The 13,544-nt window shown below is 41.1% G+C and overlaps 1 protein-coding gene across 4 annotated transcripts in view; it reads left to right on the forward strand.

Moving 5' to 3' along the window:
• Large1 (LARGE xylosyl- and glucuronyltransferase 1) overlaps nt 1–13,544 on the forward strand; it is a 453,235-nt gene that overhangs the window by 195,990 nt on the left and 243,701 nt on the right. The gene's annotated exons all lie outside the window — the stretch shown is intronic.

Raw genomic sequence — 13,544 nt, forward strand, 5'->3', positions numbered from 1 at the left:
ATCTGTGAGTTAACTATTTGTGGATCCCTGGGGAGAAAGTGCCTCAGGCCAGCCTCTGAATACTATTGGTGGTTACAAACAAAGGTTCCTTGATTGGTGCCACTCACTTCTACTGCCTGGCCTGGGACTGGCAGCTGAGTCTCCCTGACTGTCATGATCCTGGGTGCATCTTTCCCCTTCCCCTTCTATCTTTTAGGCTGTAGAGGAAAAAAAGATCTCCATCTGGAGGGGCAACATTGCTTTCAGTGCCAGAAGAAATGGCCTCCTCCATTCCAGGGAGCAGCTCAGCTCAGAGCATCAAGACACAACTACCAAGCAAAGTGCTCAGAATATCTAAATCAGGAAGACAGGCACTTGCATCCTCCAGGCTTTGCCTTTTCCTCCTTCTGCATCCACACTAGATCCTCTGGGTTGTCTCCTGTACTGGAGCCTCACTGCCAGCTTTGCTTGTCCTTACTGGGCCTGGGTAAAGTTTTCTGGGCCCAAGAATGGTTTTATTTCCATTCACTTACTTCCTACCCCTTTAGAAGAAGTTCCTTCATTTCCTCATTCTTGTTGGAATTACCTTATATCTAATCTATTTTGTCCATGGAGTGAGCAGTTGTCCCCTACCTGGTTACACCTCAACCTTTGTTTTCTGGAAAGAGCTATTTAGAGACTGCACATCAGATGAAAATAGAGGTCTCTTTGGAGCTCATTATGTCTTTTTCATTTTTTTTTTCCTGCTTCATCTAAATTTGTTAAACTTTCCTGCAGCAAGTCTTGGCAAGTCACTTAAATTCAATGAGCCTCTTTTTCTTCCTCTTAAATATGGAGGCAGGAAAATCCTGCCTTGTACAATTGAGAGGATTGAATAAGAAAATATGTAATCTAGCCCTACATGGATGGTCAGGGAGTTGTCATTGTGATCCTCCTTTGAAAACTGACTCTGTCATTGGGACTGTTTCTATTCACCTGGATGCCTGACTTCAGTAGTCACACCAGTATTTTAAGAACCTGCTAGGACCTGGAGATAGCACTGTGGATGACACTGATCTACAAAAGACCTGCTGCCTTGAAACTTTGTATGTCAGAGGTGAAGACAAGGGGAAGAAAATGGAGAAATTTATACTTGGGAAGTGTTACAATGTGGACAGAGTAGATGGATATATGTGGGAATGGAACAAGAGAGACACAGGTTCCAGGCTTGATGGGAATTGGCTCCAGAGGCAGGCTTAGAAAGATGCTTCTCTGAAGAATGGGACTCAAACAGAGGTCTAAAAGAAGCCTGAGGGCCAGCCAACAGCAAGAGCACAAACCACCAGGTAGGAGAACAGCCTGGATGATCTGAGAAGGCCAGTTTGGCAGGAACAGAGAGAACAGTGGAAATCTCAATGATACTGATGGTTACCTGAGGGTACGTTGTCAGCCTCTGTGAGGTTTTCCTGTATGTTTGATAGGAAGCCCCAGGAGAGAAAGATGGAGTCAGTGATTGAGGAACCATTGTTAAACATCCTCTGGCCTTGGGAGGGGAAGACAGTAGACTGTAGCACTTACTAGATATGTAGGTGTTGCCTGCGTCTATGTGAGGATTGAGTTGGAAGAATTGTGGCCTAGAACTCCAGGCATTCTACTTGTCAGGACTCAAGTCTGGCCACTCTCCCCAAAAAGGCTAAATAAAGAGATGATCAGTGGTCAATACAGAGAAAGTAGATTATTAATGAGACATAGGCATGCTGCTGGGAGAAATGTAGTAAGAACTTCAGCCAATCATGGGAGCACAGACATGAGCTTTAGTGTTTCAATACAGGAAGAATTGGGACAGGTTGAAAGAAGTACACATAATTAAATAGGCCCAAGCCAATTGTGGCTATGTAGATCTGTATCTCATCTTGATCTTGTGATGGGTTCTGGAGGAGTTATTATTGTAATCACTTGATGGGCACAATCTGATTTCCATGAGATGATTACTTCTTTTCCAATATTACGGGCAGTTGTCTTCATTTGGGTGGGGGTGTTAATGGGAGTCTGTCTTTTTCTCAGAGGTAGTTCCAGTTCTCATCTCATTCTAATGATGTTATCGATCAATCCTATGGTTCCTGGGTCCCAAAGTGGCTTCAGAGAGGACAAATCAGAACAGAGACAGATAAAACAGAAGCAAGCTTTTCTCCTGCTTGCAGTTACCCTTTAGACATTTACAGACCCAAGTAAGGAGTCACTGCTTCTTAACCATAGCAATTTCTCAGTATCTGATATAGAACTTGGATAGTAGCTATGGAAAGAGTTTGCATTCAGGGGAAACTTGGAGGAGATAGCCAATATTAAAATATATCCCCAATTCACTCTCTTTAGAAAATGAGAAAAAAAAATCAAGTGCCAGCTCTAGATTTTTGGTCTGTGTAATAGGAACAGTTAAGATGCTATTTTCTGAAGATAGATCCTGCCATGCAGGAGTTGCAACAGGCAACCAGTTAATATGTGTTGAGGAAACAGATCGGCAGAGTGTGAAGAAGGCTGCAGAAATAGCAACTACACGTGTAGTAAGAGCCACTACATTCATCTCTACTATCAAGGCAGTAGAAACCAGGATGGTGAGAAGAATGGAGGCCAGCTTGCCCACACAGGTTGGAAATTATTGAGCCTGGTGTTGGAGGGTATAGGGTAGGGCACCAAATCAAGAAACCTACAAAGGAAATAGCACAAGTGGTTTGTGAATACTTGATTTCCAGAAACCCTTGTGCAAATCTTTGGATCCCCAAAGATTCTCCAGAGCCTGAAGATGGGGTCATGAAGTTTAAAGATTTAGGCAGAAAGTCTAGAACACCTTCAAATTGGATCTCCCCTGTTTAATGCAGCTCTTCTTTCCCATCCTCACACTGTCTTCTTCTTCAGTCCTGTTCCCATGGGCCCCTGCCCTGCAGGCTGCCCTTTTTCTTCAGGCTAGGAATTGGGATCTTGTGCAATAGGATTCACCATGAGAAGCTTCCCCATTTGGTCCTTTGTATCTGTGACACCTTCCTTCCTGGAAGTCTAAATTTCTGATCAGCTTTGAGAGGAAATCCCTGGCTTTGCCTTATAATGAAGTTGAATCAAGTGTCCTTGGTTTTATTTTTGCTTTTCTAAGACTTTTGAAAGCATCTTAGAAAAAAATCCCAGAAGTAGGACTCCGAAGAAAATAACAGGGTGCCATATGTAGAGATGGCAAGTTTTGAACTTAATAGATATTAGCACAGTGTTTTGCCCAAACATCTATCTTGCTCCAGGTAATGTGTTATCATTCCCAAGTGCCAATCCTGATAAAGCATTATTTTTGTCAAGCTGAACTCCAGATAAAATCTCTCATCCCTTCCAACCCCACCCCCCAGTCTACCCTGATAAAATCTCATTCTTCATTTCTTATTTCCTCCTAAGGGTTAGTTTGGATCTGTGAAAAGTAAAGTGGTGATTCAGTCTTTTATTTTAAACCTTTTCTCTTTGTTTCTTCTTCTAATATATATACACTCCAGAATTAGAAGATAGCTTTCCTTTAAGTCAAATTGACAAAGGAAGAATGGAGACAAAGGATATGAAAAAGGACAATCAGAAACAAAGGGATGTCCAGGCAGGTTTTTGCTTGTTTTCTCTTGTTTTTTAATTTACAATTGAACTGAGCAGGATAACATTGATTTAAGAGCCATGGCAATTCATAACTGAGAGGTGCTGTGGAGGAATCTACCACATGCCCAACGATGTGTGCCCCCATATCTGTTTGAAATGTGTTAGAACACTGTGTACACGATTGAGTGGCTCTGCAGCCATGGCTGAAGTTACTAAATGCAAATACAGAACATTGCTTGCCTTTTACAACTGGCTCTTTCTAGTGATCTCCTTTCCATCCTCTCTCCTTTACTGTTTCTTGGGGTCAAGTTGTGTAGTAAACACTTGCAGGCCTGGGTTGGACCTTCTGGGTCAAAGTGGCCAGTATGAAGTACACTGATGGTCCAGCAAGAATGCACGGGACTTGGCGTGACTATGTCACCAAGCCCATTGACTAGAGAGGCCCTGGTTTGTCAGGGAGCCTAGAGAAGATCATATATCCTGTGGAGGGCCACTTCCTGAATGGACCACTGATGAGACCTGAGGTTCTTGCCATGTCAGTGCTTGTCTTCATGTGCTGTAGGGCCAGGGAACTTTTTTTCATAAGATTTGGCACGGGTGTAATCTCAGATGAAGCAATCTGGGTCCAGGCCTCTGCTAGTTTGTCTGTTGCTTTCTATTCCAATTTGCTTCCCCCTCTGTGTTCCAAACTGGAAATTATTCATAATTTCATAATTTCATTTCTTTCAAAAGCTAAAAAAAACTCATTTTAATTTAGTGAAGCTACCAAGGATAAAAATTGAAGTTTATGTTTTATGGCAAGTATAAATTTTGAGTAAATAATAATTTTCTGAGCTAAGCTTGGTAGAACACACCTGTAATTTCAGTTACTAAGGAAAATCATGTAGGATAGGCCAGGAAAACTAGTTAGACCTATCTCAAAAAACCCTACAGATAAAAGGGCTGGGGACTTACATCTAAAATATATGGAGAACTAAAAAAATTCCTCCAAAACGAAACCACAAAGAACCAACAGCTTCCTGGGCTAAAGTGGGCTAAAGACTTAAAAAGAGACTTGTCTGATGAGGAAATTAGAATGGCCAAGAGACATATGAAAAAGTGTTGTACATCACTGGCCATAAAAGAAATGCAAATCAAAACAACATTGAGATTCCACCTCACCCCAGTAAGAATGTCATATATCAAGAAAACTAACAATAATAAATGTTGGAGGGGATGTGGCCAAAAGGGAACCCTACTTCATTGTTGGTGGGAATGTAAACTGGTTCAGCCACTCCAGAAAACAGTATGGAGATTCCTCAGAAGGTTAAATATAGAAATCCCCTATGACCCAGAAGCCCCACTCTTGGGCATCTACCCAAAAGACCACAAACAAGAACACACTAAAGCCACCAGCACAACAATGTTCATCGCAGCACAACTTGTCATAGCTTGAATTTGGAACCAACCCAGATGCCCCTCAGTAGACGAACTGGTCAGGAAAATGTGGTACATATACACAATGAAATTTTATGCTTCTATCAGGAAGATTGACATTGCCCCATTCGTAAGGAAATGGAAGGACTTGGAAAAAATTATACTAAGTAAAGTGAGCCAGACCCAAAGAAACATGGACTCTATGGTTTCCCTCATAGGGAATAATTAGCACAGGTTTAGGCTAGTCACGGCAGAGGATCACAAGAGCCCAATAGCTATGCCCTTATGAATGCATAAGATGATGCTAAGTGAAATGAACTCCGTGTTATGGAAATGACTGTTATATCACTGTTGTAATTACTTTCAACATGCCATGTGAAACCATAGCTTCTTTTGTTGATGATCCTCTTGTATCCCCTTCCTGTGGTTGTACCCGCACTATCACTGTATCTTCTCTGAGTACACTGGAAACTGTATGTACTACTATTAGAACTAGGAAAGTGAAAGGGAATATGAAAATCGAGAGACACAGGATAAAAAGACAAACGACTCCAAAAGCAATACTTGCAAAACCATTTTTTGTAAATCAACTGAACAACTCATCGGGGGAGAGGAAAAGAAGGAGGGGGAGGGGGAAATGAGGGAGGAGATAACAAACAGTACAAGAAATGTACCCAAGGCCTAACGTATGAAACTGTAACCTCTCTGTACATCACTTTGACAATAAATAAGGGAAAAAAAGGGGGGGGGACATTCTGTGCTCAAGGTCTTGGGATCAATTTCTACTACCACATCATAATGAAAAAAAATAACAATACAAAACAAAAATCAAGTTTTCCAAGTTTTTACTATGATGAATGTAAAATGAAATTCAAATGATTCAAATGCTTGTTCAAGAATTGCCCTATGTGGCCATCTTGACTTGTATAACATTTTAGCTACAAAAAGAAGCAACTCATTAAACATTTTTACAGTAAAATATGAGGCGTCTCCACACATATGATTTGCCACTCTTGGAACAGAGCATTGAGATTTTATAAGGGCTATGAATATTTCATAGAAAATAACACATTTATTGCAAGGATCTTTTAAAAACTGAGATCAGTGGAAAACCATGAACTTTTTCATCTTGAGTACTGCTCAAAGAAACTTAAGAAATTCGAAAATATTTCTGCATCTGTTTCCATCATCAAAAGCCACTTTTGCCAGGTGCTGATGGCTCATGCCTGTACTTCTAGTTACTCAGGAAGTTGAGATCTGAGGCTTGCAACTCAAAGCCAACCTAGGCAGAAAAGTCCATTAGCCACCAAAAAGCAAGAAGTAGGGGTATGGTTCAAGTAGTATAGTATCAGGCTTGAGTGAAAATAGTAAGCAAGAATGGAAAGCCCTGAGTTCAAGCCCATGTGCTGGTACCAAAAAAAAAAAGAAGAATGACATTAATAATTCAAGTGAAATATTTACTAGTCAAGCCTCCTCTTGCAAAGGATAGATCATTGTGTTTAATTTTTGGATTTGAGGATCCAGTGACAAAGGTGTTGTGTCCTACAAATGCATGCACACACATAATACATACATTCATATGGGAGATGGAGTCAAGAAACTGACTAGAGAAAGGCTGCTTCTTCAAGCTTAGCCATTGGTGAGTGCTACTAAAATTTATAGAGACCTTCAGGCTATGTAAAGAGGGCTTAATGTTATAGGGCCTAATGGATGCAGAGAATGACCAAGATTGACTAGAATGTGAATTTATTGTGCTCTCCTGCTGGTCAGTTTTCAGGATTCCAGATAGTGTGTGCTCTGAGTTTCTAGGATGCTCCTTTACGTTCCACCTTTTTGTTTTTTTGCCAGTCCTGGGGCTTGATCTCAAGGCCTGAGCACTGTCGTTGGCTTCTTTTTGCTCAAGGCTAGTACTCTGCCACTTGAGCCACAGAGCCACTTCCAGCTTTCTCTATATATGTAGTGCTGAGGACTTGAACCCAGGGCTTCATGTATACAAGGCAAGCACTTTTACCACTAGGCCATATTCCCAGCCTACTTTTCACTTTTTATAGCTGTCTTCTAAACCACCTGGTGGCAGTCCTTGCCTCAGCCAGCCTATGGCTAAATTAAATAGAAAATAGAGCACAACACACACTATTTTTTTTTTTTACATAGTTGGGGTAATTTTGGTGCTGCTCACAATAGTTTTCTGTCTGTACTTAACATTCTTTGGGGCATCATAAAGAAAGAAAGGGGGGCAAAATTAGAAGCAAGGAGACTCAATTGCCCTACTGTAGATAGAGTAGTCCAAAAATAAATTGTCTCAAATTTTATTACTTAGGACATTTGGCATGAAATATTTGAAGTTTTGAAATCACTGAACCAGAAGCTGCAGGGATGAGAGCTGCTATCATTGCTCATTAAAGAGCAACATCCTAGCTATGGATACAGCAAACTAGTGTTAAAAATGTTTTCATTTTTTTTCTGTACTTAATGAAGTCCTTCAAGACAAAGTTCTTGAAAATAATTCCACGGAGGAAAGAAGCCAGAACTCATTCTGCCGATCACAGAGAAATGAATCCAGACATTCCCCCACCCCCCAGCTTGGTGGATGCAGGTTCTTTTTAGAAGCTTGTGAGAAACTCTTTTTTGACTCTTTTTCCATCTTTGCCAGAAGATCCCCAAGGCCTTTGTTGGAACTCAAGTTTGCTTCCCTTGCCAAAGATAACTTCCAGAAAATCGCTCCAGGGAATCTTTGGGTAAAACATTCCCTGTTTACCTCATAACAAGTGAGCATTCTTTGCCTGGCATAACTGCCGTTGTCCTTCCCACTGCCAATCCAGTGCTGGGCATCTGGAATTTCAGAAACTAGCTCCCCCTGGGGGAAGTTGTGTCTCCTGATTTATACACAGTCTACAGAGCAAAAGCAAGGGGCAAGTCAACATCATTATCTTTGGTATGGCCATTGGGTGAACAGAAGAACAACAGCAAAGTAAATGAGAAATTTCCAAGATCAGACTGAGCTTTCAACACTTACTGAAAATGGCTTTGGCTGTAGCATTTAATCTATTTTGAAATTTCCAAATGCTAATCAAGGACTATGACATTGTTATGTAAATTAAAGTAATCTAGTGCTAAAAAATTATAAAATACATCATGAACATAGAGCCCTTTGTGGAGGATGAAAATTCGTTGAACTGCAGTGACCTGTGGCTGGTCCAGAGGTGGGACCCTGAAACCAAGATGATGGATGGCCAGTCAGTGAGAGTAACAGATTGCTGTGGAAGGAGCATATCATTCAGGAAGAATGAAGATTCAGGGGACAAGACAGGACCTAAGCCTGGAGGAACTAGACTGTAAGGAAGACTAGAATGTAAGGCAGAATTGAGAGTCTCTGGCCTATGGGATCAGCAGACAAAGTGAGAACAGCTACTTTCATAAATGAGACTGGATTTTTTTTTTATTCTTGTTGTTTGTTTTTGTTTTGTAGGGGAGACTCTGTGGGAATGGATGAACATTCTAGGATGACACCAAAACAGTTACTGATTCTGAGATAAGGAGCCTGGGTTTAAGAATTGCCCTCTGTAATACTGAACAAGTTAAATCATGTGTCTATGTCTTCTTTCTCTCTCTTCTTTGGTTAATAGAAGTAGTTGAATCACCTGCCTCATTACAGCATTGGATACACGAAGATTAGGTGGCACACACAGTACACATAGCATCTAAGTACTGAGCATTTCTCAGTAGGAACTCACCAAGTGTTTGGTTGGAACTTGATGGATGACCTTGAAGAAGATCAAGTTGCTTCTGTACATTTCCAGACTGCCAGTGTCTTGGAAATAGAAGTAAGAGTATTATTACCCTGAGGTGGGCACGACTAGAGGAACATTGCAGGCTGAGAGGACTAACCCAGGACTCACGGTTGAAGGACAGGGTTTGACAAATTCTGGCCACAAATGAAACCCGAAAGGGATCACCACTGGTTTTTGTAAATTGACTTTGTTAGAACACAACCATAACCATTGGTTATATAATTCTGTGGTGTTTTTTTAGACTAAGGCAAAAGAGTGGTTGGGGCTGGGGATATGGCCTAGTGGCAAGAGTGCCTGCCTCATATACATGAGGCCCTGGGTTCAATTCCCCAGCACCACATATACAGAAAATGGCCAGAAGTGGCGCTGTGGCTCAAGTAGCAGAGTGCTAGCCTTGAGCAAAAAGAAGCCAGGGACAGTGCTCAGGCCTCTGAGTCCAAGCCCCAGGACTGGCCAAAAAAAAAAAAAAAAAAAAAAGAGTGGGGAACTTAAAACTGTGGGCCACACAACCTACAACATATTCTCTGCATGTCTACAAAAAAAAAGGGTTTTTTTTGACAACCACTGATTCAGTCTTGGCTTGGAAATGGAACGTTTGACATAAAATGAGAAGAGAAAGCACTTTGATCATCAGGAAGGAAGCATTGGTAGGCCTGGGTGACAGATTGTATGTGGGGAGACTTTGCCCTATGAAGAGTAGGAATAGAGACTGCATATCACCCATTGAAAGATACAGCGGGACAGTATTCCTGAAGTCTGACCCTGAGTGCAAGATATTAGATTTCTAAAGAGATGTGGCACTTTGTGGAATAAACTTCACGAAATAGAAACGAAGTTTTATGTTATTTTGCTCCTTTTTCTCTCCTTTATCACTAGTTTTGATTTCTCTATCTTTTGTCTTGTATGGAAGTTTATCTGTTTTCAGGAGGGTAAGGGGGTGGGGGGGGCAAAGGATGGACAAAGGATAAAGTGAAATAAAGAGTAAACAAATGCAGCACTGATACTCACTAATGACCACATTGGAAATGAACAACTTTTGGGAGAGGGCACTTGGGAGGGGAAAAACTGGGAGAAAACAAAGGAAGAGGTGACACTGTTCAAGAAGAAATGTACCTATTACCTGCCTTGTGTAACTGTAATTCCTCTGTACATCACCTTTACAATAACAGTAACAATTAAGAATTAAAATATTTTTTTAAAAAGAGAGAGATGGCATTATCACTACTATCATGGCCTGATCTACCTACATGAAAGATTCATTCTAGCCTGGACCCTGTCTATGAATGTACTGTGCAATTCTATCCATTTTCAAGTGGATACTCACACAGATAATGTCAAAAGTCAAGGAGAGAGAGAAAGAGAGAGAGAGAGAGAGAGAGAGAGAGAGAGAGAGAGTCAACATGCACGAATTGAGATCATTACTTAGGACGTTTGGGATGGCAAGTTCCTAATCCCTGTCATCATACTGCACAGAGGTTGATTATCAATTTTCCCTCTTTGTTCTGAATTGTCGATGTTTTGATTCTTAATTCAGAACATTCATCTCGAGTGGATGCCAAGATTCAGATTCAATGATAAATTCATGTTTGTTGAGAAGTTATGGAGGGAGGAGAAAAATGCTGGGAACTAAGATTTTGAATAATGTTTGACATTTTCAACTCAAAGTGGGATGTACTTTAGATCAACACACATAGATGTTCTATGACACAGAGATGCATACCATACAGATAAATAAATAGAATTACCAGGGCAATGAGTCCTATTCCTCTATTGCATGTTCTTGTGACTCCAGGCTTAGTGGGGTACTCTGTTTAGGGCTGATGCCTGGCCATACTCTCATGTCTCCTTGTGGAGATTTGGGGTGTTTGGGCATGTGTATTCCCTACATTTCCTACAGCCAAATGTGTTGTAATGCTTTGTCTCCAGCTGGTGGCGCTATTTTCACTAGCTTGCAGGAACTTTAGGAGCTGGAGCTTAGCTGCAGGAAGTCTGTCAATGGGCCTTGTGCCTTTGAAGAATATTCCTATCCCTTTTTCTTGCTCTGTGTGGAGGTGAGAAGCTCTTCCACCTCCTTCTGCCATGACCTCCTACCCAAGTGCATTGAACAAAGACAGAACCTCTGAAATGGTGACCCCTAGTTGATACTTCCTGTGTCAGGTTATTTCTTTCAGATATTTTGTCACAGAGATAAGTACCAGGATATGGGTACTTACTAGGGGGAGAGGGACAAGAGGAGAAGGTTAGAAGAAGAAATGGGGGAAAGGAGTAGAGAATACAGGCAAGAATACATGAGAAAGATAAGGGAAAGTGGGTTAAAGGAGGTAGAAGATGTTGAAGGGATGGCACAGGTCAAGATGCATTCTATACATGAATTTCTTTGTTAAATGGCATAAAAATTCAATACATAACCTAGAAATTAAGAAAAGTGAGGGAAGGGATGGGTGAGAATGTTAAAAGGGGTGAAATTGATCAAGAGGCACTGTATTCATAAACTACTCTGTTGAATAAACTACTCTTGTATAACTACTTAAAGTAAAAACATTCAAGAAAAAAAGGAAGAAAGAGAAATGTAAGGAATACACTAGGGAATGGAAAAGCTAAGTACTTTCCCTAAGGCAGGGAGAGCTTGTTTCTATAGAGCTGCAACACAGCCAGGGCTCAGTTTATCCATGTAGACTCTTGGATTCCTTATTTGCAATGGGGAAGAGATGGTTTAAATATGACTACCCAGCATCTCACAGGCATCATCCGCAGTGGAGGTTCTTCCCTCTGATAGAGGGGTATTCATCTTTCCTCACCAGCTTCTAGCCTCCATGTTCCTTGAGTAAACCCATTGCTATCCGGTGTGTAACCTTTCTCATTCTCTTGATAGAACTATTCTAAATAGGGGGAAAGGTCTCCAAAGCTTGGGTAGGAGCTTGTAATTGGCCAGCCCTGTGACAATACCATCCTGAACAGCCTGATTTCACATCCCTGACGGATTCAGCCTGTGCCTTTGATTTGCCATGCTGGGCAGCAGAATTCAGTGAGTCATCGTGGTTGCATTGATAGGGAGAGGCTCCAGTGCTTGGGCATTTAACCTAGAGGTGACTAAAAGGGGTGAAACAAAAGGAGCCACATTCGTTATGGCCAAAAGAGACATCAAACAGCCCCGGGCAGAGGCTGAAACAGCTTGGGCTGAACCATGCAGGGTATAAATTATCAGGGTCTTTGATCCTCAAGTTTTATGAGTCACAGAGACTCTCTGGGACAGTTTGGAAGCTCAGGGGACTTTGAGCAGGAAGGAGAAAAACTCGAGGTAAAGATAAAGAGGAGGGCTTTTTGTTTTGTGTTTTTTTTTTTGTATTTTTCCAAATTTTTATTATCAAACTGATGTACAGAGCGGTTACAGTTTCATACGTTAGGCATTGGATACATTACTTGTACTGTTTGTTACCTCCTCCCTCATACCCCCCCTTCTTTCCCTTTCCCCTCATGTGGTGTTCAGTTCACTTACACCAAACAGTTTTGCAAGTATTGCTTTTGTAGTTGTTTTTCTTTTTTTTTTTTTTTAACCCTGGGTCTCTCAATTTTGGTACTTTTTGAAGACAGCTGACAGTGTAATTTTCTAGAGCTGTGAACGTGGGCTCAGTAACCTTGGAGGCAGCCTCCAGTGTGGCTGGAGCCTGGGGTTTCTAAAGAATGGAAACAGAAAATTCTGACAGCTTCAGGTGTGCCTCTTATCTCTGGAGCTCCTCTACAGTAAGCATACGTTGAGCAGTTACTGTACACAAGCTCAGTATCTTAGGTATATGAGGTTTTTATATTGTCAACACTGAGCATGGTAGGGCATACGTGTAATCCCAGCACTTAGGAAGATGCTGAGTTTGTGGCCAGCCTGGACGACTTTAGCTAATGAGACCATGTCTTCTAAGAAATGCTTAGAAACAAAGATGAAAACTTGGACATTTGAAATAGCCTATTGCGCAAATTCATTTTAAGTGTTCAGGTCATAGGATTAGACATATGACAGAGCTGGGGATGAATTCTGACACCACCATAGGGATTGTGTGACGTTGAGAGTCATATTTAGCTTCTCTGGCTACTTTTGTAAGTTTGTGTGATTGCACACAATGGGCATGGTGGGTTTTGGTTTAAAAATAAAAAGCCAAAAACCTAGAGATTGGTCTTGGCCCTATTTTCTTCTTCTTCTTCCTTTTTTTTTTTTTTTGTTGTTGTTGTTGCTCTTAGTACATTTATTCTTGGCTAGTACCTTCCAGAATCTATCAGCTACTATGGCACTGCAATGACAATAAGATCCTGGTATCATCTCACTGAATTGTGGATCTTCAGAGGAAACAATTAGGACGACAGTTTACCAAATACAGCATAACAGCAGGTACATGTCCACAGCCCTGTGTATACAAATTGCTGAGTTCTGTATGCAAATTGCTGTTAGAATATTCTGAAGGATATTTTGCCTGCAACTGAAGAAACATTCCTTTGGGAAAATAATGCTTTGAAAACAAGGTTTTGGCATTTTATTTATAAACATGTTTTATTTGGACCAATTAATTGTACAAGAGAGTTTCATTTTAACACATCTGTAGGTGAATATGCTATACATAGATCACCCTCAGCCCTTCATCACACTCCCTCCTCCCTCCTCCTCCTCTTCCCCAGCCAATCACAAGAAACTTCATTAATAATTTCCACACTTGTACATAAAGGATGTTGACCACATTCAGCATCCTTCATTCTGTCCATTTGTTCATCTCCCTT

This window comes from Perognathus longimembris, chromosome 1 (genome assembly GCF_023159225.1).
Source record: "Perognathus longimembris pacificus isolate PPM17 chromosome 1, ASM2315922v1, whole genome shotgun sequence".
NCBI lineage: Eukaryota > Metazoa > Chordata > Mammalia > Rodentia > Heteromyidae > Perognathus > Perognathus longimembris.